The following is a 25,431-nucleotide window of genomic DNA, read 5'->3' on the forward strand; positions in this document are numbered from 1 at the left end:
CCAAATGGTAAATCTCAGAAGTGGTGTCCATATGTGAGTAGATCAAGAAACTGACAAAAGTGAACAGCCCCTAATTCTTCTTACCTTTGGTCCAAAAACCCTGTACCTGAAAAAATATACAAACTACCTACACCAATCCAGTAAATGAAAAAAATATATTCAGATCACCAACAATAATAACCGATCCATGATTCTGAACCTAAGATATTAAGCCAAAGTGGCATCTGTTCAGGCTGAAGATATTTTGCCTGCACAAGACTAGAGGGTTCCTTATTTTTATTAAGATCATAATACATACAATCTTCAAAAATAAAAATTACTGAATTATTTTTTAAAAGTTAAAAAGTATATGCTCAGTTATGCACTATGAAAATCAATGTAACAAAAGAAATAATCTATAACTGAGCTACTACGTTGGTTCTAAATGCATGCACCAAACACAAGTTCATACACTTTGGCACAAAACCCAATAGCTTGTATAAATATAATCATGAAACATATCCACGTGAATTCACTGAATAGCTGTGTGAATGTTTAGCATTAATAAATATGCATTTCTGCAAGGTGGCAAAATAAAACTTCAACAAGTCAACATAAACCTTTATAAGCACATTTTGTTATACGCAAAGTTTACTTCTGTTATGAGATCATCTTCCTACATCTTGAAAAATTATATACTGCTTTCTGCTGGTTTCTTGTTGTTACCTGTATTTACATGCATGCATACCACAGTTCATTTAACTATTTATTGTAATCAACTAGTCTTATTACTGTATTGTACAGAGTACAATAAATACACAAAGACAACCGTTTCAGTTAATACGCTTTACTGTCACATTCTCCTTTCAGATCTACAAGCATGCAACACAGATGCTGTCAGCTCTCTATGGCATAATTCCCACAGCTTGTTTATACACTCTTATATTTAAACCAGAAGGTCTGATATTTTTCTCAAAGTCTGATGTATACCAGTTTTTACTTTGCATTATGATTTGTCCTTGATTCAAGTTCGGTGGTCCAAGGAAACTCAGTTATCTGAAACGTGGTGTTCCAGCACTATCTGTTATCTTGCTTGATGTTACAACTCCTTACTTCATTGATATCCTAGCTGCCTACTGCGCAGTTATTTTTACAGACTTTGTTTCTCAATAACATACTCCTTTACATGGATGCCAAAATCTAATTAAGCTATATATGCTTGCCAGCACACTTACTACTTTTTATTTTTCAGCATTTTATACTATTTATAAATTAACCCTTTATATTTCATATCATTCTTGCAGCTTTTTAGTCAAGCTAATAATCATGCTAGCAACAGTAACTATTATACTTTCAAGTCACCCTTATTTTATTTTTTTGGAGGAACAGACTAAACTTCAGTTAAAGATATGACTGCATTTATTTTGTCAGCATTGCTATTTACAGTATTTACCATGAATTGTTGAGTTATTGCAACTCTTTGTAACCTGCAGCATATAAAACAATTGTAAGCTGTCATTATTATTATGACCCCTAAAACTACTAACACAGGATGTATTAACCAATTTAGCAATTTGGTCCCAGGTGATGATCGTCTTGTGAATATGTCCCACCAGTTATGGGCAGTGTCAGCTTCTGTTTTCGTCTTTTACTATTAACACTGGGTTATTTGAAACTACACATACAAACTGTGGTGCCACTTTAACAAATACGTTGAAATTTAAGGGGAATATTGTACATTAGTACTAAATTGTAATCTGTCCATCAAAGATACTTGCAATGATTTACTAAATAGTAGGATTTCTTGTGCTTGTAAATGTACAATCTGTGAGATATCTTGTTTTACTAGTTGTTATACCAAGCTCTTTTAAATCTGCATTTGGTATCTTTAAAACTTGGAAATGTAATACTGAAGTGCAATATTGCTTTTTGGTATTGTTATCTTACCATAGTACAAAAGTGCATGGTATTTTTACCATTTGATCTGCATGAAGTATTGGCCTGTTACCTAAAATGGTAAGTATTTTAACCCATGGTCCTTTTCTTGTATTACTGTGTTGTTTACACAAATAAACAGAGTATTGGTAGAAATTATACCCTTTTTTCCAACTGAGGTTATTCTTATTTTTGTGTTATTGTCTACACACTGACATTTTTGTATGATGTTTTCCCTTATGTCAGTCTTTGATTTTTTTCTCTACTTTTATGTATGCCTGACCTTGTTTAGCTAACCATGCTGTTACATTTGTGTTAAATATTATCCTCCCAAAGGTACATGCTGTATGCTTTTCACAAATTAAATTGTCTTGTTGTATATTTTGTCTAGCATTTTCCTAAGTTTTATTCATGAAAGGTTGTAATTCCTTCTGTTGTGATGCTCAGAATGATGCAAATAAAATGCAGATGTCTGTGTTGAATGCTGCGTGCCTTGTCTCGCAGCTGCATTTTTGTAGTCTTTGAAGCATGTTCCAGACACTGAACATTCAGCTTGTCTCAAGCTGTACCAGAATATATGTACAAACAGAAATACATGTATTTAACTAACTATACTATTTTTACATATATTATAGCAACAGATGTGTATATGCAACCAACTAGCAAATAGATGTGCACATGCATTTATACATTTTAAACATATCTATCACTGTATACATTCCCTCTGTTTTATTTTAAATCCAAAGCTGTCTACATCAGTATGTCAAGTTATATAGCTATTAACTAGAGACACATTGGGAAACAAAACATTTAGTTTTCTTTTGATATGCAAGTTATCACAGTTTTATAATGTCAACACAATAATGAAAACCATTACCTATTAGAAATGGATGAATTTGAACATGACTCTATACAGTGATGTCGTATACAGTAATTTATTGACAATGCTTGAGGATTTTATTGCAAAGGCATTGCAGTCTTGTTTTTTGAAAAAAAATGTCAAGCTTTGACTTGTTACTCTTTTTACATAGATAAACCATTTACTATGTACTGTACAGAATACACTTGCTTGTACAGATTGTTTTTGCATTTGTATATACATGGCTGTAATGTACACTCAGTCCAGTTTACAAACTTAGCATTAAACTGAAGCCTGCTAATTACATTACTTGAAACATTAAAATGTATTTTTGGTATTACCACTTTGCACTTTTATTTGAGTCCCTTTTGCAGTACTGTTTACACAGTTAGTGTAGAACTGAAAGTATATACCCCCCCCCCGTAGTATACGTCATTTTATTGCAGTATTGTTTATTTGTTTTATGCTGTGAGAACTGAATGTATGTGCTTGTCTTTTGACTGTTACCTAGACTGTGACACTTTGGTCTTACACATTTGCTCATTTTTTGGCCATTTTCAAAAACAGAAAACATTTTTATAAAGCTTTTTCTGTTGCCTATACTGTCAAAGTTGTAGTAGCAATCGCTTTTACTCATTTTGAAAAGACATTTACTGTTACTAGTAGCTATTTGTACCCTCCCTTTTTGTAAAGGGACATGCATAACTTATTTTAACTGCATACCATAGTCCATGTACTGACTGCATTTGGTACAGTATTTACTTGCAAACTTTTGTTCTTCTTGCGTAATGCTGTACATGAATACTTAACAATAATGCTTTAGAAAAACGTAAGCCATTTGGCCTGGCGACCAGTCTCGTTTCCTTGACCTTATAAATTTTAGTACCAGTAACATTTTATCTTACACAACATTCCTTGTAACTACCCATTCCAGCCTGGAAAGATTTGAGCACACATTACTTACTTTTTTCTTTCTGCGCATTTCAGACGCTTAACCCATAGCTCCTTCAGCACTTACTCATACCTTCAGTCATTCGTTAATGTACTGCAACTTGATATTAGAAAGCAGTTGTAATAAACATTAACTTGCTTAACTATGCATAATATTGTTTTAAATACTGTTTTTGCTGGAATTTGTGCTATTTTTTTATGCTATTATACAATGACAAAATATTGTAAGAACCAAAAGAGATATTGGCTTAACTAACACATGCTTAAAACAGATATATTTACATGATTTACATTTGCTGATGTTGTGTGCCTTTTGCTGCACTTTAGGTGAAAAGAAAACACATACATGTCAGTCTTGTGATGTCATGTCTTTTTTGCGTTTAACTACTCTCATTTGATTTCTATGCCCTAAAACGGTTTTGTTATATGAAATGGTTTTAAAATCACTATTTAAGTGCCTTGCTTTAACTGAATGAAAGTTTGTGCTCTGTACGCTTAACCATTTTTTAAATGTAGAATCGTATGTCGTAAATTATTTTTTATCAGCGTAGTAACTGCTGTTGCTTTAACTCTTTACTAACCAGATTATATTTGTTAGTATTCTGTTCCGCTGACTTTAAAGCTCTTTTGCCCTTCTGAAATAGTGTTTGCATATGTTGTCTGAACTTTTCAAACTCACTCTGTGTCTTAGAAGTTTATTAAATCTTTTTGTCAGTTCACCATGAACCTCGTCTCTGTTCTTATCTGTTTTGTAATGTGCTGTGGTTTTATGTCACTTTTGCCTAGCAAGATGTACAGAAGATTTTGTAAATAACTGACTTGACTGATATTGTAACTCTGAAATTAACATTTTACATGTGGTGACAAGACATAATGCATGTGGTTGTTTACCATTACTTTTATGACACTGTACACAGAAAGCAGTTTCATACAACTTGCACAACAAACATTTACTGTCATACAAATGATGTTGCTGTTGAAGATACCAGTCAAAAGTAATGCATTTAAATAAATTGTTGACATTAACATTAACTAAAAGTACTGCATGTGCTACAGTTCTGTTTATACCAATCTTTAAATCCTGACCATACATGTGCTGGACTATTAGTACTGTCCACCTGAAAGGTAGTGTTACATTTTACAGTTCTTTTATTTATGGCATCCATGCTGTAGAATGAGAAACAAAAAGAGAATTACCAGTTTCTGTGTGGAAGGTGGCCAAATCTTCCGTCGAGAAAACGTAGAAAGTCCCTTGTTGATTCTCTCAAAAGGTGGTCAAACACAGCTGGCAGATTCAGCTGTGTGAATGTATAGGACCTGTGGAACTTGCATAGATGCATTGTTCTGCTACCGGATACTGTGCGTAACAAGGAGGCAAACGTTTGCACTACAACAGGACGTACTAACTGAATAAAATGAAAAAGAAGCTGTAGCTGTCACAATAAGAAACCATTCGGTCTGTCAACTGTGGCTCGCCATTGAAGAATTATATGACGTCTTCTGTTGGTTTCTTGCCGTTACTTGCATTTACATGCATGCATATTGTGACCAACTAGTCTTACTACTGCATATTGTGACCAACTAGTCTTACTACTGTATTGTACTAAGTACAATTAATACAGAGACAACTGCTTCAGTTAATACGTTTTTTTTACTATCACATTTTCCTTTCAGACCTACAAGCATGCAACACAGATGCTGTCAGTTCTCTATGGAAAATTCACAAAGCTTGTTTATACACTCTCATATTTATACCAGAAGGTCTGATATTTTTCTCAAAGTCTGATGTATACCAGTTCTTTCTTAGTACCATGATTTGCCCTTGATTCAAGTTCGGTGGTCCAAGGAAACTCAGTTATCTGAAACGTGATGTTCCAGCACTATCTGTTATCTTGCTTGATGTTACATCTCTTTACTTTGTTGATGTCTTTTCAGCTGCCATCTGCACAGTTATTTTTACAGACTTTGTTTCTCAATAATATAACTCCTTTACATGGATGCCAAAATCTAATTAAGCTATGCCAGCACACTTACTATTTATTTTTCAGCATTTTATACTATTTCTAAATTAACCCTTTATATTTCATATCATTCTTGCAGCTTTTTATTCAAGCTAATAATCATGCTAGCAACAGTTACTATTATTCTTTCACCTCTTATCCACAACATCAGAACATGTACTAATTGCATTTTCTACATTAACCATCCAACAAATTCACATCTCTTTGTATGAAATCTATACAATACCAATAACATATTTAATCTAAGCAAACAATATATTTTAGTTTAGACATTTTCAGTTTGACAAATTATCTAAAACTACCTTAAACCAAGCTACATTTCAGACAAAAAAAAAATTGCTGACTGTAAAACCTCAAAATACAAAATAAATTCAAATTGCTATTCAAGTTTACAGAAATGTGTTTAACAAATGAATTTTTTCATTATACGTTAGGTTTTTAATGTATAATGACATTCACAATAGAAGTTATTTTTATAGTTGTATATACTTTAGAATTAGTTCATGTTGTATATTTATTACTGTGTTTCTTTAAATATATTTGACAGTGTTAAATCACTGCTTTTGTAATTTGTCATGTGACTTCCGAAAGTTGCATTAACTTTACGGTTCTGTTTGTATAAAGTTCTGAAAAAGTTCTATTAAAAAAGAATGAAAGCACTTAACATGAAAAAGCTATCTGAATTTAGTTTGTGTTTTTGATTTTTTTCAGTCAGTGTTTTTCTTGTGTTCGATTTTTCATTACACTTTGTCTAATATCTCTTGGTTTGATGTGCGGATTTAACTGGTTCTTTAGCATTTGAGTCTTTTACTATGCATTTTCTTCCTTCTCGCATCTTATTCTGACACTTGCATGAAACTTCTTGTGTGGTGAGCACCAACTTTAAGTGTATAATTTACAAAAGAACACTATAATCCTAAGGGGAAGGAAAATGGCAATAAACACAAAGGGCTTACTCTTAAATCTGACAAAAAAGTTCAAGATGGATCACAAAAAACAGTTAAGGAATAAAGGTACTTTCATGAACTAACTAGCCTCAGTTTAGCAATTTAGTGCACAAAGAGAAATAATTATCGAAATTAAATGAGGTGGAACACTTAGCTGCTACAGATCACTCTGCTGTTCGGAGAGGCAGCAAACAAGATCTAAGCTAGCTAAGAACAGACGCATTATGGAAAGGAAGAATACTCTCCAACAGGTTCCCTACATTTCAGAGTGTCTCAAGGCTGGCGCTCTATTTCTGCCAGCCCAGATACAAGTGATGGCTCCTGGCTCCACATATCAGACTGGCTAAATTGAATGTTCAGGATATTTAAAAAGAGTCACTTTTCATGGTTGCATGGGCTACAAACGGTGAAAGACTTTTTGCCACCCTTTCTATACATCACTGTAATGTTGCTGGTAGAAACCAGCTGTGACCCCGAAAAGTTTATCAACATTTTCATAGTCATGAGAATGACCAACTCACTTCTTTCAGGCTGGTGTTCTCTCATCTTCATCAAAGCCATGGATCAAGCTGTTCCTTGTTGAAATGTTGGCACTTGTAATGCTGAGTGGCGAAAATCTGGAAAAAAAATACTGAAAATCTGGAGAAGAGCAAATCGCAAAAATCACTCTTCTCCTTAAAACTTCATTTTGCAGTGGGGCAAGCCCCCCTGCACCCCACTAACTTGTATATGCCAATCTCGGACTTAGTATATACAAGTCCATTTTTTCAGCCACTCAGTCTCCATGTTTTAGGACTCACTAACAAATTCCCTACAGTTATTGATCAAGTCCCATGTTCTGTCAAAGACTACATATGTTCCTCATGCCTGCTACATATATTGTCAATGTTGTCCACAGATTAGTCACAAAAATCTCCTCTAGGTTAAAAGACATCCTTATCACCATCCACTCCAGCACATTTAACAATGCTGGATCAATAGGTGCTCCCATTTCAAATAATCCACCATGTGGTCTGACAAATTTCTGATAGTATGCTGAAAAGCATGTATTATCGTGATGCTGGCTAACATGTCTTAATACTATGAAAAATAATTTGACTGATAAGGTGGACTGAGTCACTGTTCACATCATGAATCAGCACAGTCTCTTGGCAGTTATCAGACACACACCCAAAAAAGTCGTCCTCTGTGCTTTGAAGAGTGTTACCTCTAGGAAGTCTACAAAAAAGAAACATGATATTTAGACCATCCACAAATTGCTGGCTGAACTAAGCTTGAATTAGACTACCTTCATTAAAAAGGAAAAAAAGTTGTTGTGTCTTTCGGCTTTTCCCGGTCAGGGGTCGCCACAGCGGAACTCTGGTCCGCTAATGATTGGTAGTTGATTTTTACGTGCCGAGTTACCAGCTCTGACGCACAGCCTTCAACAAAGGTACACCCATTCACGCATGTCTCCACGCAGAAGACGCTCCAGCTGAGAATCAAACCGGACAGCGTCTTACTGTGAGGCGCCAACGCTACCGCAGCACCACCACCGCGGGTACGAAAAAGGAAAAAAAGTAAATTAATAAATTAATGTATGTATGTAGTCATCTGTGCATGTTAATCCCTTTCAACACCAGGGTCATAGTGACTGTCAAGCAACCTGGAAAACACTCCAGGAGTTACTGAAAGGCCAAATAGCAGAGAGCAAACTGAAAATATTGCCCCTCATAAGAAAAATGAAAATTAAGATGATGGAAGCCCATCAATAACTATCCCTGAAGTCCAGTGTGGCCACCCAGGTATCAACGAACTAAAGGAGCAGAATTGTCTGCAAAAGTGGCTTCCTGAACTTTTTCACCCAGTGTTCCCCTGACTAAGCAAGAGAGAACTAACATAAGTTTCCAAAGTGCTGTCCCCATATTTCTTCATAACTGACATGTAAAACAGAAGTAACCCTCTGTATATACCTGACACAGAACTCTTGTGTTGTAACCCGACTCCAAAATACTATTCATCCACTTACTCTGTCAAAAACATTCCGAGATTTTCACAGTTCGAGAATGTGAGATCTGCCACTCTCCCTCATTCAATACTGTTTAGGGGAGAAGGCGGGTAGGTGGGGCAACATCTCATTTTTTTACACTTTCTTTTTGCTTCTTCTTTTTTCAAAGTTTTTTGACCTTCAATCCCAGCCATGATTGTGCCCCATATGTTATGTATAACTGGGTGAGAGCCACTTATGGCACAGACTTCATCCAAGTAGCCGTGAGAGATTTGCTGCAGATCTCAGGACTTTTCTATACTTTCTTCTGCAAATGTGAACATTCGCACATAAACTTAATGAAAGCAGCAGCCTATCTTTTATTTTAGCCCAGTGCTTGCAGACATTCAGCTCCACAATGAATGTGTCCATTTGTCTTCCATTGTTGGACTGGACAAAAGCCATTAATGGCACAGATATCTTTTAAGTGGCCATGAGAAATTTTCCATTTTCTGGCATTAACTTCTCCCCCTGCAACTGAAATGCATGCACAAAGGTGTTGGAGCCCTACTATACCTTCCTCTATGAGCAGGCATATTCCCACACAAGATCCTCAAAGGATGCCACTCAGACATGGCCTGGCATAGCAAGGAACTCATTCCTGACCTACTCTGCTTGGCCTGGCATAGCTAGGAACTCATTCCTGACCTACTCTGCTTGCTGTGTACCTCTACTACCTGATCTGTAATGAGAAAGATCACTGCTTCCCCAGAGGAAGGGTGAGCCTTGGTAGTGACCACTCAACCACACCTCCCTAGTCACCTCACCAAATGCATGAGGTGCTAGTCAACCCCACGATGTGTTTGAGTTGACCTTTGTTGCAGTAGTACTGACTACAGGGAAACTTTGCCACAGAACTTCCAGAGCTTAGCATCCTTCCACTAATGACTGATTGGAGACCTAGACCCCCTGGACATCAGCACATATGCAATAAGATTCCCTGGCTGAGGAAATCAAGGCTTTCAGACCAGTGAAACGGATCCTTCTGTAAATCTGGGAGGGAAAATAAACAGAAACCAATAGGTTCACCACCCCAGGCCCAGGATGCCTTTTTAAGCACCTTTATTAAATTCTCACAATTTAAACAAAGACAAAGGTACATATGCATTAACAGAAGAGTAAACAAACATTCTGCATTACATTCATGCTTTATACATTAAATACAGTTTTTAACAATCATCCATAGCAACATTACATAAATTGCTCAATTCCTACCTTCCCTCAAACCTCCCTCATCTTTCTGAACATTATTCTGCATGTATTGTTCCCACAAACTCCATTTACACATATGTAATCTGATCTTTCCATTTTCTAAAGATCCCCCATCCAGTTACTCCCTCTACAATATTCAGCAATTCAGTAACAGGTAGACTTTGATTTCAATTAGAACAGCTTTTCTGGCAGCCAATGCATTTGCCATTTTTCCATCTTCTGTCACTATTACAACCCCTGCAGCAATCAGCATCATTAATTCCCTTTTTCATTTATTCCTGACATTCTGCTGAATGTCTGCCCTGAAAATCCTTTCTTTGTCAAATTCACAAGCTGATTTCTATCCAAATGCATGTCCTGCAACACTGTTACTGTCAACATACACTTCTTAATATAATTTAAAACTCCCTGTTTTTTATCCATACCAGTAAGGCTATTTACATTCCATGATAATAACAGAGTAACCATTATGACAGAAAACAAATACATCTACCTACTATACATGACATTTCTTTTGAGTGTATATTTCCAACATTTAGCTGATCTCTTATGTAGGTGCTTCTTCTCATCTCCATTCGAACTGTCATATTTTAAAGTTTTTGTTTTAATGAAAACACAAACAAAAAACTGAAAACATATTCAGAACCCCTCCTTCCTGTTTTAACTTAGGGGGAAAAACACAAAATTGTGTACATTAAAACAAACAAACAAAGAAGTTTATCCTTCCAGACAGGAACAGCTACCCCCATTAAGTATTACCTAATTTAAAATTAAGGCTACATACTAAAGCTTATGTCAGACCCTATGCTCCCACTTATACTAATTGATGTTCTTTTCCTATCACCATTTCCCTCCCAGATGTGGAAAAAAACAACTTGCATGCTTTCGGTAAACATTAACTTTTAAGTCCAAGAAAAAGTGCACTGGCTCCCTTTAAATAAATTAACTAATGCTTTCAGTGTAACAGTACACAATTTAAAGTATTAAAGCTGATATGAAGACAACTACCAGGAAAATGTATTCACTTCTCACAGTTTAAAACTTAATTTTACATTGAACAGCTTGCCAATCTACCATTAAATATTATATACACTGTACCTTCATTTCACTCGGCAGACTGTGTTTAGACATCTCATGATTAATTGCTTGCACCTGAAGACTTCTAGTCTCCCAAGTAAAAATATTTTGTAATGGAAAAAATAGCTAATGAATTTCCAGATGCATGAAATATTCTTTGTAACTTTCGGTCACAACACAGGTTTCAGACCTCTCAGAATTAATTGCTTGCACCTGTAGACTTCTTGTCTCCCACCAAAAGCCTTTGCTAATGGAAAACTATCTAATGATTTTAAATATTAAAAGGTACTACTAATTTTCAAGTCTTTCATTCTGTCATCTTATTTTCAAACACATTTGCTTAAAAACATTGTTTAAAGCCAATGCCAAGGACATTAACCTACATATCCATCTCTGTAAAAACAGTGGAAGTTATCTTAATTCAACGTTTAGTGTGAACAATAGAATTTTACATCCCCATCCCAGAAGCTCAAGCTCACATTATATTCACTTTAACTTGCTTCTAACTTTTCTTACCTTATTACAGTGCAAGGCCTGGATACCTTAAAACTAAGAAAAATAACTTACTGCTTTAATATCTTGAACATATACACAAACATCAGTGATAAGACTCCACCACCACAAATTTAAAATGTCCTCAACTGTGCACTATACAAAACTGCTTAACAATTTAACATGCAATTCACATCATTAATTTTTTATACAAGTAGTAATAACAAAAAAAAGTACAGCTGTGTCAGTAAACTTATTATCAACAGTAGATGTTCGAATAATCATTGTTGCCGTAACCTTAGCTATATGGGTTATATCCTGCCAAGGTTACAACAGATAGCTTCCAAAGCTTTGAGGCACCTTCTGTGCTCCCAAGCTGTCAGACAGCTCAAGCACAGTTGACTAAAAGACAAGTTCAAACGCCAAGCCCTTTAGAGTTCTCTTGCCAACATAAAGAGGGAGGCTGAGCCTAAAAAGACAATGTGAGGATTGAGGAAGAACAAAAAATTAAAAAACGTACTCTGGCATAAACATAACAAAAACAAGGGGGAGGGGTGGAGGGAGTGGCTACTGCAGAAGTGATCATTCGAACATCTAATGCTAAGAGAAGTTTACTTAAACAACTGTACTAAGTTCATCACATTGATCATGGCTGCAGTAGCTTTGACTATATGGGTGGATTACCCTGGCTTACTACATTTGGGAGGAAGAGAAGAGTCTGGGAGTCCCTGGAGAATACTGTTTGCAAATACTGATCTACCCCTAGAGATGGAATCAAGCATATAGTGTTTTGTAAAAGTATGTAGAGAAGACCAAGTTGCTGCTTCTAGAATACTTCTAGAACCTAAACCTTTCCAAAAACCCAGAGATGAAGCCAAGGCCCTGGTTCAGTAGGTCTTGACCTGCTTGGAACAGCTCTGTTGTGGTGAGTATAACAAACAGTAATAGCCTTACACAACTGTTTGGAAATACTCTGTTTTGACACAGGTTGTCCCTTCTAATTTTCACAAGAAATGTACAATTGATATAAAGATCTAAAAGATTTAGCTCTGTCAAGACAATACTTGAGTAGTCTTGTCCACATCCAAGGTACAGAGTATCCTTTCTCCCTCATTTTTAGTTTCAGGAAAGAAAATGGTGAGGTGAAAAGTTTGGCTTAAAGTAAACTCAGATACCACTTTGGGAACTCTTATGCCTAAAGGAACCATGTCCCTATAGAAAATGAGAAGGTTGACTCACAATAAGAGCTTGCAACTCAGACACTCTTCTTGCAGAGATCAGAACAATCAGTAAAGCTGTTTTCCATGTTAAAAACCTCAAATTAGACAGGTTAGCTGGTTCAAATGGAACAAGTGTTAGCTTCTCTAACACAGAATTCAGATCCCAAGGAGGGGCCATCTGTTTACTTGCACACATCCTATATAAAACCTTTTTCAAAAACATTTTGACAAGAGACTGTATTGAAAGTGGAGGGTCCATGGACAGACATGATGAAATGGCCGATAAATGAACCTTGACAGAGAAATAAAAAAGTCCACAGGATAGTAACTCACACAAATACTTACTGTACAACCACAGAACAGCTAGTTCTGAATAGTTCATAGGTGGTTACTAGGCTAATGACCCTAGGGCCTTAACAAAATTAGCCTTGTAATACCCTTACACCCTAGTTGACCATGGTTATGCGGTCAATGTTAGCAGAGATAATCAGTGATTAACACTGAATGCCCCTGTCCATAAGGGACACAGGTACCACTCCCAGGGTGAATTTACAGTCTCCCATCCAATTGTCAAGGTTGTGCTTAAACCGGTTCATTGAGGAGCATAGCTTCACATGAAGTGGGAGCAGCAATCTCTGGAAGACATATCTCTCTCTCTCTCTCCACCATGTTCTGCTTATGTCACAGGCTAGGTTGAGATCCTTGGAGCGAGTAACTCTTGTCACATTTGATGTGTGGACATGCAGCACTTCTGTTAGGGTGATGGATATGTTGTTGGAACCAACTAGAAAATCTTTTTTATTTCTTAATATATGATTTTCTAGTAGCAGGCTTTCCTGCCTCAGTTAGTACTTGTTACAAGTCATTAAACAGGTGCCTAAAAGGAAACAAGACCCTATCATCCAGGCAGTCAACTGATGTTGAATGACGTTGGGATGCATCAAGCACCCCTGTTCTTGTGTGAGTAAATTCAGTCTATGAGGAAGCTTGCGGTAATTGCCCCTAGCCATTTCCAAAAGAAAGGGGAACAATAGTTGCTTGTGCCAGAAGAGTGTCACTAAAATGATTCTGGGGGATTCCTTCTGAATTTCCAAAAGTTCCCGATATTAGTGGAAAGGGTGGAAAAGCATACAGGAACATTACAAGCTTTTTTGCACGGAGTTCTGGAACAGAATCTTGCCACCAGTTGATTGTTCTGAGAGGAGCCAAAGAGGTCTACTTGAGGAACTCCACACAGATGTATCAAATCTTGGAAGCCCCTTGATCTAGTTTCCATTTGAGAGAATCTGCCCTGCTCCTGCTTATCTGCCACAAAATTTTGCTCTGACAGAATGCAAGAAGTCTGTAGGGTGAAACTGTGATGTGAAGCTATATCTCAAGTTAACATGGCTAGTCTGCAATGGGGGTATGCCCCCCCCAGTGATGTGCCACATGACTGTACTATTGTCTGTAACAACTTGAAGAGGTCTCAGGGAAATGGATTCAGAATGTTGACTGATTTGACCAGGGCAAGCAACTCTTTGACATTTATTTGCTTGTACTTTTCCTTGGTGTCCCAAACACCCTGCACTTTTATCCCTCCTGAACCTGCTCCCCAAGCAAAGTCCAAGGCAACTGTGGTGACTGAGTGCTTTGGAACAAGAAGGGAGAAGGAGAGACCTAGACTTAAGGATATCTGTTGTCTCCACCAAATGATCCCAGCAGTGAGATTTGAAAAGACAAAGGGTGTTACAGCTAGGACCAGAGAGTCTTTAGATATCATTGCGTCTTTCTCATGTGGAGTCCTGCCAGGGGTATTCATGAGAATAATAGAAGCCATGCGACCCAAAATCCTGAGGTACTCCCTTCACAGTGACCAAAATTTGAGTGTAAAACCTTAGAAATAAATTTAGACCTAGATCTATTTTTTCCTGTGGAAGAAAAGCTCTGAATTGAGCTCTCTAGATAACATCCCAGGAACACAATGGTGTGAGAAATCAAGAAATACTTCTGAATATTCTATTGGACTCCCGGCTTGTGTAAGAGATCTCTCACCCAACAGAGATATTCCTGATGCTTTGAAACACTCTGCAAAGATAAGCAAGTCATCTAAATATGGAAAAATGTGGATAGCCTGAAGCCTGCAATGAGCTACAACTGCAGCTAGACACTTTGTGAACACTCTTATTGCAGGAGATAGTCCAAAGGGTATGGCAGAGAACTAATAAAGTGATCCAGACACAGAAAACCGTAAGAAATGTCTGAAGTATAGATGAATAGGAAGGTGATGATAAGCAAACTTGAAAGAAGAAGAGGTAACAGGTTGTGAAGTGATATATTTTTGAATTTAGGCACTATCACAAACAGGTTTAGGAAAGAAAGATCCAGAACTGGTCTCTAAGCATTATTTTTCTTTGGCACCAAGAACATCCTTGAACAAAACCCTTCCCCACCTGGGAAGGCAGAACTGGTTTTATCACTTCTTGGGATAGCATGCAATTAGGACAAGTAGGAAACAAAACAGTCTGACCTGGGGGGGTGGGGTGAGGAATGACTACCCCCCCCCCCCCCAGAGGAATTTCCTCCCACTGCCATCTGTAACCTTGATGAATGATCTTGAGGACTCATTCATATGAAACTATTTTGCCAAAGAGAAAAATGGAGATTCAAACTTTCTGGAAGAAAAAAAGGGCTAGGATGGGAGGGGGTCACAAGGTCTCAACAGTCATTCAGGCTTGCACTGTCCTTGGTTTTGGGAGCTTTGATGCTTTTTTCTTGGAACCACTTGCCATTTCTTCTAAAATATGTTTACCTGTATTTTACTGATACCATTTATTCTACTTTTTGCCAAAAGTGAATGACATGCTAGAAAACCCCTTAGAAAATTTGGAAAAGGAGGCCTGTACCAGCTTACTCCTTTCATCACACATTTTGATCACCTCTGCAGCAAAGGGGCCAAAACCTAAATCTCCATCCAAAATGGAACTTGAATCTCATTTTTATCATCTTGGAGTTTCTGAGAATGCAGCAATACAAACATTCCCAAAACAGTACCACTGGCCAAAGCCCTGGAAGAAGTATAAGCACCGTCACACACATGCTATAAACAAAGGGTAGTGACCTGTGTAATAGAAGAAACTTAATTATTTAAACCAGATTTTTCCTCACAAGAAGAAACTGCAAATGAAACATTTCTCATACGTTCACAATTAGAACAAACTAACAAATGAGGCTGACAATTCAAAATCCTGGAAACCAAAGTAGTAAAAGCATACACGTTTTCCCTTACTTATCAATAACTTCCCATCCTTATCAAAAAGGGTAAGATTGAAATTAACTAAATGTTTAGCAAAGGTGGGGTCAACTAAAGCTACAGCTGCTGGGTAAGGCTTGGGAAAACTGTATAAAAATTTAAAAGACTGAGGAACTTAATGCATCTTATCTGCCTTTTTAGAGGTAGCTGGCTGGCTATCAGGAAAACTGCAGGCAGTAATACACACATCCTCTAAAGAAGACGGAACAAGAGGAATGGGTGTAGGTTCTAAAACTTCCTTCCATAACAACTCCTAATATTTTCCAAGGGACTGAGAAACCTGTGTATTCTCCCTCTGAAAACACTGGCACATTCTAGCAACAGTCTCAGAGAAAAAGAAACCTCCACAGGGGTGAGTCAGAAACTGAGCTCTCCTCTGAATCAGAAATCTGAGGAGAAAACCCTGTATCAAGTTCTTGCTCAGATTCAGGTGTTCAATCTCTTCAGGAAAAAAGAGTTATTTTTTTTTTACCATAAACTACTTTACAAGAAGGATCTATAGCCTGAATTAAACCATGAGCCAGAGCCAGTAAACTAATCCTGTCTATGGAAATTTGAAGAGGAATACATAATGCTTAGTTTTCAATTTCATTTTGACAGAAAAAATTGGGCCAACAGTGTTACTAACAGCTGCAGCAGCAGCTTCAATGAAGATGAGCAGTGCATTTGGACAACAGAGAAGCCTTCCCTGTTCCCTCTCCCAGGACCGAAAAGTGTCTCTCCTTTGTTCACTGAGTGGACCCAAACAGCTGCAGAAGACATTGCTAACTCCTGGTCTATACTTGCTGCAGGTGCTACATGTGAGGGATCTGGGGTAAAAGAGTAGCCTGAGGTACAAGAAATGGCCACATAAGAGTCACCCACCTAAGGCTGAGGTAAATTGCTAGCCCGCTGTGGTGACAAAAGCTGTTTGCTTAGCTTTTTCTTTTTCTGGCCAGAAGGAGGAACTGTGGGACCAGCAGTATGTGCTATGGTCAAGCTGAAAATGGTGCCTCTGTCCCACGGAAGGCAAGCAGCACATTAGCAGTAAAAAAAGGCTTTGAAAGTCACATTTTTCACAGGGAAAAATCCCCAGTAAAAGTGCTTTGAACACTTTGCCAGACCCCATAAAGTAAAATAAAACCAATTTCTCAAAAGAAAAATGTTTTTCAGATACTTTACACAACTTTCAAACTGAAAGGAAAAAAGTGCACTTCTGTTTAAAAGTACAGTACAATCTTGTGACAGTCCATTAAAACACAAACGCTTGGCTTTAAAATAACTTTCCTTAACAGGAAAGTATAAATAATCAAATTTATTAAATAGAAGCTTTTTCCCCCAAAGGGAACTTATCTACCCAACAAAAGAACAGCACAAACAGACTGTGAATCACTGAAAGACTCAGAGGAGCGGCAGTAAAGCTCTAAAAGGCTTGCCACCCAAACTTGACTTTTAGACAGCTCTACTCAAGCTGCCTGACAGATTGGGTGCATAAAAGGTGCACTGAAGCTTTGGAAGCTGGCCAGCTGTATAACCTTGACAGTATATAAACCCATATAGCTAAAGAAAATGCAGCAGTAGTCAATATGATGAACATCTGTTTTACTTACAGTAACTTCTTCAGTTCCTTTAGTGTCATTCTAAAGATTAACAAAGTGAGGTATATGCTTTACAGTTTACCCAACATTTTAACACAGTCCATAAAATTCTCACCTTTCTTACCAAAGTCTTCTTGTAAAGTCATATTTCACATGTCAAGTCCTATATCTAATTGTATTATGCTTTATGACCTCCCATTTATTCACTAATTTCACAACATTGCTGGTCTTCCCGATCATCTCCATATCCCAGTATCAGTCTCTGGTTTTAAGTCCAAAGTACCCCTAATTCTAGTCAGTTGCTGTGCTTTTTTATTTTTCCTGTCACTCAAGTATTTTCTTTTCGAACAATGGAAAAGGTTTCACTAGCAGTCACTCTATGGGCTTTGTTACTGCCAGAATGTTTCTTCCTAGCCTGTTCTGTACCCAAAAAATGATTTGATCCCCCAGGAAAATGTACTCTGAAGGAAGTTGGACACAGCAGGTAGAGTGTCACACCTGCTTCCTGACATTCACTGATTATTGCTGGGAAAAAAAAAACTTGATTTTCTTCTTCCTAGTGTACATTGAATAATCACTTTCTAGAAACTCTATCCCAGCTTTAATACTTTTCCCTTCTGCCACAATTTTGTTAGGAGCAACTCTTTCTTCAGAAATGATTGCATACATACACATATATTTGTATTTATATTAATATTAATTCAGTGTTTCACCCATTTTAAACACCTTTAAGAGCATTTGATTTGCACCTCAAACCTCAACATGGCCAAAGCTTTTGACAATTCCCCACTAAGGGATAATAGAAATGTCAAATAAACTGGGCATAAACTCCTATGCCACCCGCTAAATTGCCAAATGGTTTAATAGGATGCATGAAATTAAAATAGAGAAGTTACCTAAACAGAGACCAGTCAAGTCCCCCAGAGTTCTGTGCTGGGTCCTCTGCTCTTTGCCATCTACTTCTCTGAAATAAAAGCCAATACCAAAGGGCTCTGGCTGACTACAACTGCAAGCTAGGAGCAGTCATTGAATCCCCAAATGACTTAGAGATCCATCAGGAAGGTTTGTCCCAAATAAATATCTGGTACCAAAATCATGGATAAACTAAAATCTAAAAAATGCATTACTCCTTCAGGAAGTCATCTAACCTAAGGAACTACCACATTATAGGTTCACAGGTAGGTACTAGGCTATTAGCTCTAGGTTCTATATAAGCCTAGCCAAAAAGGTAACCTGGCTTTCGCCACCCAAGAAAATAATTTTCCTGTGCCCCTGTCGAGTAGGGCCACAGAAGTGATCCCTGGGGTGAATTTCCTATTTTCCATTCAATCATCAAAATTTTTCTTGAAGAGTGCTAATGAGGAGCTCTGTTTGACATAGGTAGTCTGTTCCAGAGTATGGAAAGTCTCTGGGATAGGAATCTATCCCTCCAGCATGTCCTGTTTATTGTGGTGACAAGGTTTGGGTCCTTAGAGCATGTAGCTCGGAGGGTTTGGGATTTCTTTAAGTGGAGCATGTCCAACAGCTCTGGGTTTGACATAGCTTTGTATTTTAGGCAGAGATTGCCTCTGAGAAGGCGATATGCGAAGGAGTAAAGCTGGAATTTTTTGAGACGGTCTGCGTAGGGCATTTGTTTGAGGGCAGTAATCCTCCTTGTGAGGTATTTCTGTGGCCTTTCCAGTTGTAGAGGTCTTGTGAGGTACATACCAAAAAGGACGTTGTACTCTATAATGGGTCTAATGAGTGATGAGTAGAGGGGAACAATGACCTCTTTTTTTTCTGGATAAGAAACCTTTTGTGATGAGGTGAGCCACGTAGAAGGATTTCCTGACCACTGTGGCGATGTGATTATCAAAGGAGAGACTACTGTTCACCTGTGTCCCAAGGTCTCATCATACTTTCGGCGTTAAGCAGACTACCACTTATGTGGTAGTTCATGGGTACAGAGTTTTTACCAAAGGGGATGACAATACACTTTTTGGCATTGAGTTTCAGGCCATCGCTTTGACATCAGGCATCTGTCTCAGTGAGGCCCTTTTGTAGTATGTCCACATCGTTAGGAGCTTTGATTATGGCTCCTAGTCTGCAGTCATCTGCAAACTTTGTTAGCCAAAGACCTTCTGTGTTAGCCTGTACTTCAGAGAAGTAGACACCTAACAGGAGAGGACCCAGGACTGAACCCTGTGGTACTCCACTTGTCACTGGTCTGAAGTCGGATTTGGAGTATGCTACATTCACAGTGTGGGTTCTGTCCGCGAGCCAGATGGCAATCCATCTTGTGACATAGGGATTTATACCTAGTTTAGTGAGCTTATCTATAATTCAAGAATGGGGGATGGTGTCAAAAGCCTTGATGAGATCTAGATAAGCTGTGTGAACCACCTTACCCTCATCGATGGCTTTGGTGACTGCTTCAAATAAGTCAATCAGGTTTAGGAGACATGATCTGCCTTTTACAAACCTGAACTGGGTAGGGTCCAGATTCTGGAGATTACCAATGTCTTTATTTACGAGTTCCATGATGATACGTTCCATGGCCTTGCAGACCAGGCTCGTCAGGCTAATGGGGCAGTAGTTCCCGGGGTCCACTGTGGTTCCCCCTTTGTGGATAGGGATAACCATCATGGTGCGCCATTCAGTGGGCACAAAGCCTGAGGTGAGGCTATGATTGAACATGGTACTTAGGTAGGGTGCCAGTTCATTCTGTAGTTCATGTAGAACGCAGCCTGGGATATTGTCAGGTCCCATGGATGCTATGTTCTTGGTTTTGGAGACTGTTTTTTTTTTTTTACCTGTGCAGCAGTGATTACAGGAACTTTGCATTCTTCCGGTATAGAGATGGGCCCTCTAGGGGGTGAGAGGGGGGTAAAGTTAGCACTGAACCTATCTGCCAGGATGTTGGCAATATCAGTTGGTTCTGTATATTTAGTGCCATTGTGCTGTAACTCAGAGCAGATCTGGGTGTTGCCATTGAGATTCTTGACATAGCTATAGAATGCTTTGTGGCTGTCTTTAGAGTCAGTGGCAATTTTGTTTTCGTAACTAGCTTTGGAGGATTTTATGAGGGATCTCAGCTTCTTACTGATGTTGACCAGGGAGTTCCTCCAGTCATGGGATTTTACTCTCTCTATTGCAACAGTTTCTTTCTTCTGTTGTACAGTTTGTTTATGGCAAAGGACCACCAGATTGGCTTCCTGTTTTTTGGAGGATAGCATCTTGGTTCTGTTAGGGATAGCATGGTCCATGCACTCGTGTAAGTGCTTATAAAGTGCATTTGTGCAGGATTCAACAGTCGTACCTCTATTGTCCGTCTGCATGGGTGTCATTAAGTTTGCCACTTCTGTCTTAAGAAGTGTGAAGTTGGCTTTGGAAAAGCTTTTTACGGTGGTTTCCCTAATTGTGGGTGGGGCTGGATGTGGATGTCCAGGGTGATTAGCTTGTGGTCGGATCTGACCAACGAGGAATTGACGTCTGGTGTGTAACACCAGTTGCCCATGTTGGTAATGACCAGGTCTAGGATACTGTTGCCCCAGGTGGGGGTGTGAATAAGTTGATCCAAGGCATTGGAATTTATGAATTCCAGAAAACGTTGAGCAAAAGAATTGGTACATGAGTAGTTTTCCCAGTTAATGGTGGGGTAGTTGAAATCGCCCATTATTAGGGTGTTGGGTTGTACCCTAATACTTTCCAGTGTATCAAGAAATGAGGAGTGGGAATCCTGGTGCATGGTGGGGGGTCTGTAGCAAGCTACAATTTGGATTGCAGTCTTGCCCAGAGTTAGTTGCACTTGGATAATCTCGGATGCATTATGCTATGCAGCTAGCCTGGAGGTGTGGATATCCTTAAAGAATATGGACATGCCTCCACCTTTAGTGCTTCGTTCCAGGTTAGTTGGGGCTGAAAGGTGTGGTATGAATTATAGCCTGGTAACGCAGGGGTGCTCTCTGGAGCTTTGAACCAGGTCTCTGTCAATGCACAGATGTCGATATTCTCCACTTTAAGGAGTGCCTCGAGTGAGTGCATTTTGAGGTTTAGACTTCTAGCACTGAGTAGCATTACCCTCAGATTTTGCTGATTTTGATTAATAATACATCCCTAAGAGTTGATGCATTTATTTGGTATTTCAAAACTTATATAGCCACTGAGCTAATACTTGATCAATATGTACTCATTGTTGTAAGAAAGCCCTTCTACACTGCACAGCTTACAAACAGATTATGTCTAGATCCAAGGATGTCATTACCCTCATTTTCTCGGCACTCATTAGGCTGATCAATTAATATAATGCTCCCTTTGGTATATATCTGTCAACACACATGCAACAACTGCAACACCCACAGGTATACCTTATGAAAAGGAAACCACAGCTAAACAAGTCACACAAACCAACTCACTATACTTGGCTTTGTACAGACCGCTAAGAGGTGACCTGTGTCCGGCATACAACACATCCTTCAACCCAATACTGATGGATTTATTGCACATTAGCAAGTTTAATCATATCAGAAATGCTCAGTCTAGGGATGTAAACCTCTCCTGCAAAATCAACAGAATGGTTTGGAGGGACAGGTATATCTTGCAGATATCACTGTTCTGGAACGGACTCCCCATCCACATAAAACAAAGTTTATCCTTGTTCATATTCAAGCACAACTTAGCTCTATGGATGGAAACAGAACTTACCACTGTATGACTAATGGATAGAGGCAGCCCCTAAATGCTTTATTCCATTAATGGGTCCTCTCAAATTATCTATGGTATGATCCCAGTTATTCTCAGTAGGGGTAATATATAATTATCGACCATGGAATGAGTAAGGTCAATCTCTAATCAGATGGAATAAGTCAATCCGAGCAGAAAAAAAGGTAATTAACCAGGCTTAAAATGGCCCACAAGGACAGCTAGCCTATGACTTACCAATGAACCTATGATTTATATTTTTCTCTAAATTAATGGAAGTCATCTCCTATACCAAAGCTGAAAAGTGATATGTTTTTGTTGAACAGCTGTTAGAATCTTCCTAATCAGATTTTTTTCTTCTTTTTTTCTGGATGATTTTCTCCTGCTTTCTCTGATCTCATCCAGGCAGTATAATTACTAGTCAGCAATTGAATTTTACCCAAAACAAAAGATTTTACTGCTTTTTTTCTCACTTTCAATTAAAAAAAACAGACAGCTGTAATCAACATTTTGATCAATGTACAGCCATCGTGGAAGTGGCTCAGGAGGCCTTTGAGAAACAAGAGGGGACGCTGTGAGGGATACTTGTGCTGTAATCGAATCAAATGGCTCCTATTACGATAAGTTCTTTACACACACTTGAGCCGTGTTTATCACATAGATCACTACTGCAGTAGTACTGCTACTGGGATGAATCCCATAGCTCACAAGGAATTGTTAGGTTCCGGAAGACCCTCAATATGGCTGAGGCAATCCTCACCTAACTCTAGTGGCAATGCCCAGCTTGTAATGTTAGGAGAAGCTGTTTACTGAGAACCAAGTAGCAGCCACTAGAATTAACTTTGTACTCAGTACCCTGGAAAGGCTACAGTAGTTGCAGTTCCTCTGGCTGTAAGAAATCTGACTTCTCCCATGGGTTGTGTTGCTATCTGGTCAGGATAAAACAGATGAACAGTTGTGGGTTCGGTTCAAGCAGCTTTATTACATACAAACACATCAGGATTAAGGCTTAGTAACAAACTTAAATAAACAGAAACAGACTGACTACTGCACTCAAACATGTTAACACTCTGGCTGTTCTCTCAAAATGGCACTGCTGCCTGCACGTGCCTACACTTGGAAATGCTTCTTAAAGTTACAACACACATACTGTTCTACATCCTCCCTTTTTGAAAAATAGGTCATACACTAAAATGACAGCATTCACTGACATGCAATTATAAAGAAATGATCCTTCGACATGCAATTACACAGAACTAATTCTTTGACATGCAATCATACAAAACTAAATACAAATAAAACAATCATGTCCAGGTTGCTGCGTATTTTACACGGGGTCTAGAAATACGACCTGATCGTGTAACATAAAAATTGGAATTGGATCGAGCAACGGGGCCCGTCTTTAAGGAATGTTCAACTTTAGGGACATCATCAGGAATGGGAATAGGTACTGAGACATGTTCTTCAACAGGAACATTGTCTGGGTTGCTCAGATCTAGATTCTGTATCACAGGTACAATGCTGTGATATTGATTCAGACACCAAAAGAATCTGCCTGTGGTTTCTCCTGTATTTTATACCCTTAGATACCACTAAGTAGGCTCTCAGCTTGGCACATATACCTCTCACTTGATCAATTCGATCAAAGCCTTTCGCCGTTTGCATCCTCACTGTCTCTCCTTTCAACGGCCAAAGAAATCTGCTTGTTTTATCATAGCTGGACTTCTGAACGGAACATTTCTTAAATAGTTCTGCTCTGTTTTTAGCATTAGGCACCAACAAATTAGAACTGATAGGCAAGGAAGGTCGTTCTGGTTTGCCTAGATAGAAGTCTATGAGCAGGCGAGGCAAGTAGGTTGTCACGGGGTACATTTCTGAGATTAAGTAGATTCAAGAAGATATCGGTATTGTCACACTTCAACCTCTCTAATAATTGCTTTGCATTCTGTACTGCACGTTCAGCCAGGCCATTTGACTATGAGTATTCCGGACTACTAGTAATACGGATAAAATACCACTCTTCTGTAAATTTCTGAAATTACTGACTGATAAACTGGGTACCATTGTCAGAAATAATGGTGTAGACTAGCATGGACTGAGAAATGATGTTTCAACTTAATAACAGCACTGGAAGTTCGGTTAGGTAGCAAATCGATCTCAAACCAGTTTGAATAAGAGTCTACCAACACTAAGTAATGCTGACTGTTCCACTCAAATATGTCAGTGGCTACTGCTAACCAAGGTAGTTCAAGAATCTGGCTTAGCTGAAGTGGCTTTTTTTGCACATGCGGTTTAGTACTGTTGCATACTGAACAAGATGAAAGCACTTTATCAATGTCTTTTGACAGAGAAGGCCAAAATACTAGTCCTCTCGCCTTTCTTTTGGTAGCTTTGGAACATACCTCTCAACCTGGAAACATCAAAAATCTGGACGAGACCATGAAAAATAGGTACAAATCTGTACAATGATTAACATCTAATTTGCATACATAATTACATAACCCCACCCACTCCAATGGAATTGTGGGATACCAACTTTCAAACACAAACTGAAGAATAGACAACCAAAATATGGCACCAGAGTCTCCCTGCAGCCATTTCAATGTCCCATTACCTGGCTATTTCACCCCATTTACCATAAACACTAATGTGTGCATACTGCTTTACTTCTACAATGATTATTTGGATTTTATTTTTACATTTTGCAGCACATCAATCCACAAACACTAACAGACATCTGATAAACAAAGCAACACTGTCTCACAATGAAAATAGACTTGGCATTAAAACGTCTCTGCCCTTGAAACTCGCATTCATTGAAACAGCAATGAAACCTGCACCACATCCAGAGAAAATGCATCTGGCCAGTGGTGGATAAAGATTACCTTTGGGCTGTTTTCAAATCATTGGCCCCTTGCACACAAAACAAGAAACATACATTTGTTCTTTTCTTTGATATACTTTTCTGACTAAGTTATAGTCCTGGTTTAATACAGCACACTTGTTAGAGCACACTTTAAATTTATTGTTTGAATGAACATTTTTCCAGTAGGCTGTACTGTAGGCAATGAAAGAAAATGCATGACCAATAATTACAAAACTGCCCAATTCAGAACATTTCCATCATAAAAATCTACTTCCACACCCAAATAAACAGAATGAC

General features: G+C 38.3%; 1 protein-coding gene across 1 annotated transcript in view; it reads right to left on the reverse strand.

Annotated features, from left to right (window-relative positions):
• Nucleotides 1-25,431, reverse strand: part of ANKRD28 (ankyrin repeat domain 28) — a gene marked incomplete in the record, with an annotated part of 2,819,689 nt that overhangs the window by 1,317,472 nt on the left and 1,476,786 nt on the right.

The sequence above is a fragment of the Protopterus annectens genome, chromosome 3.part1, assembly GCF_019279795.1.
Source record: "Protopterus annectens isolate FY-2018-M chromosome 3.part1, PAN1.0, whole genome shotgun sequence".
Taxonomy (NCBI): Eukaryota; Metazoa; Chordata; order Ceratodontiformes; family Protopteridae; genus Protopterus; species Protopterus annectens.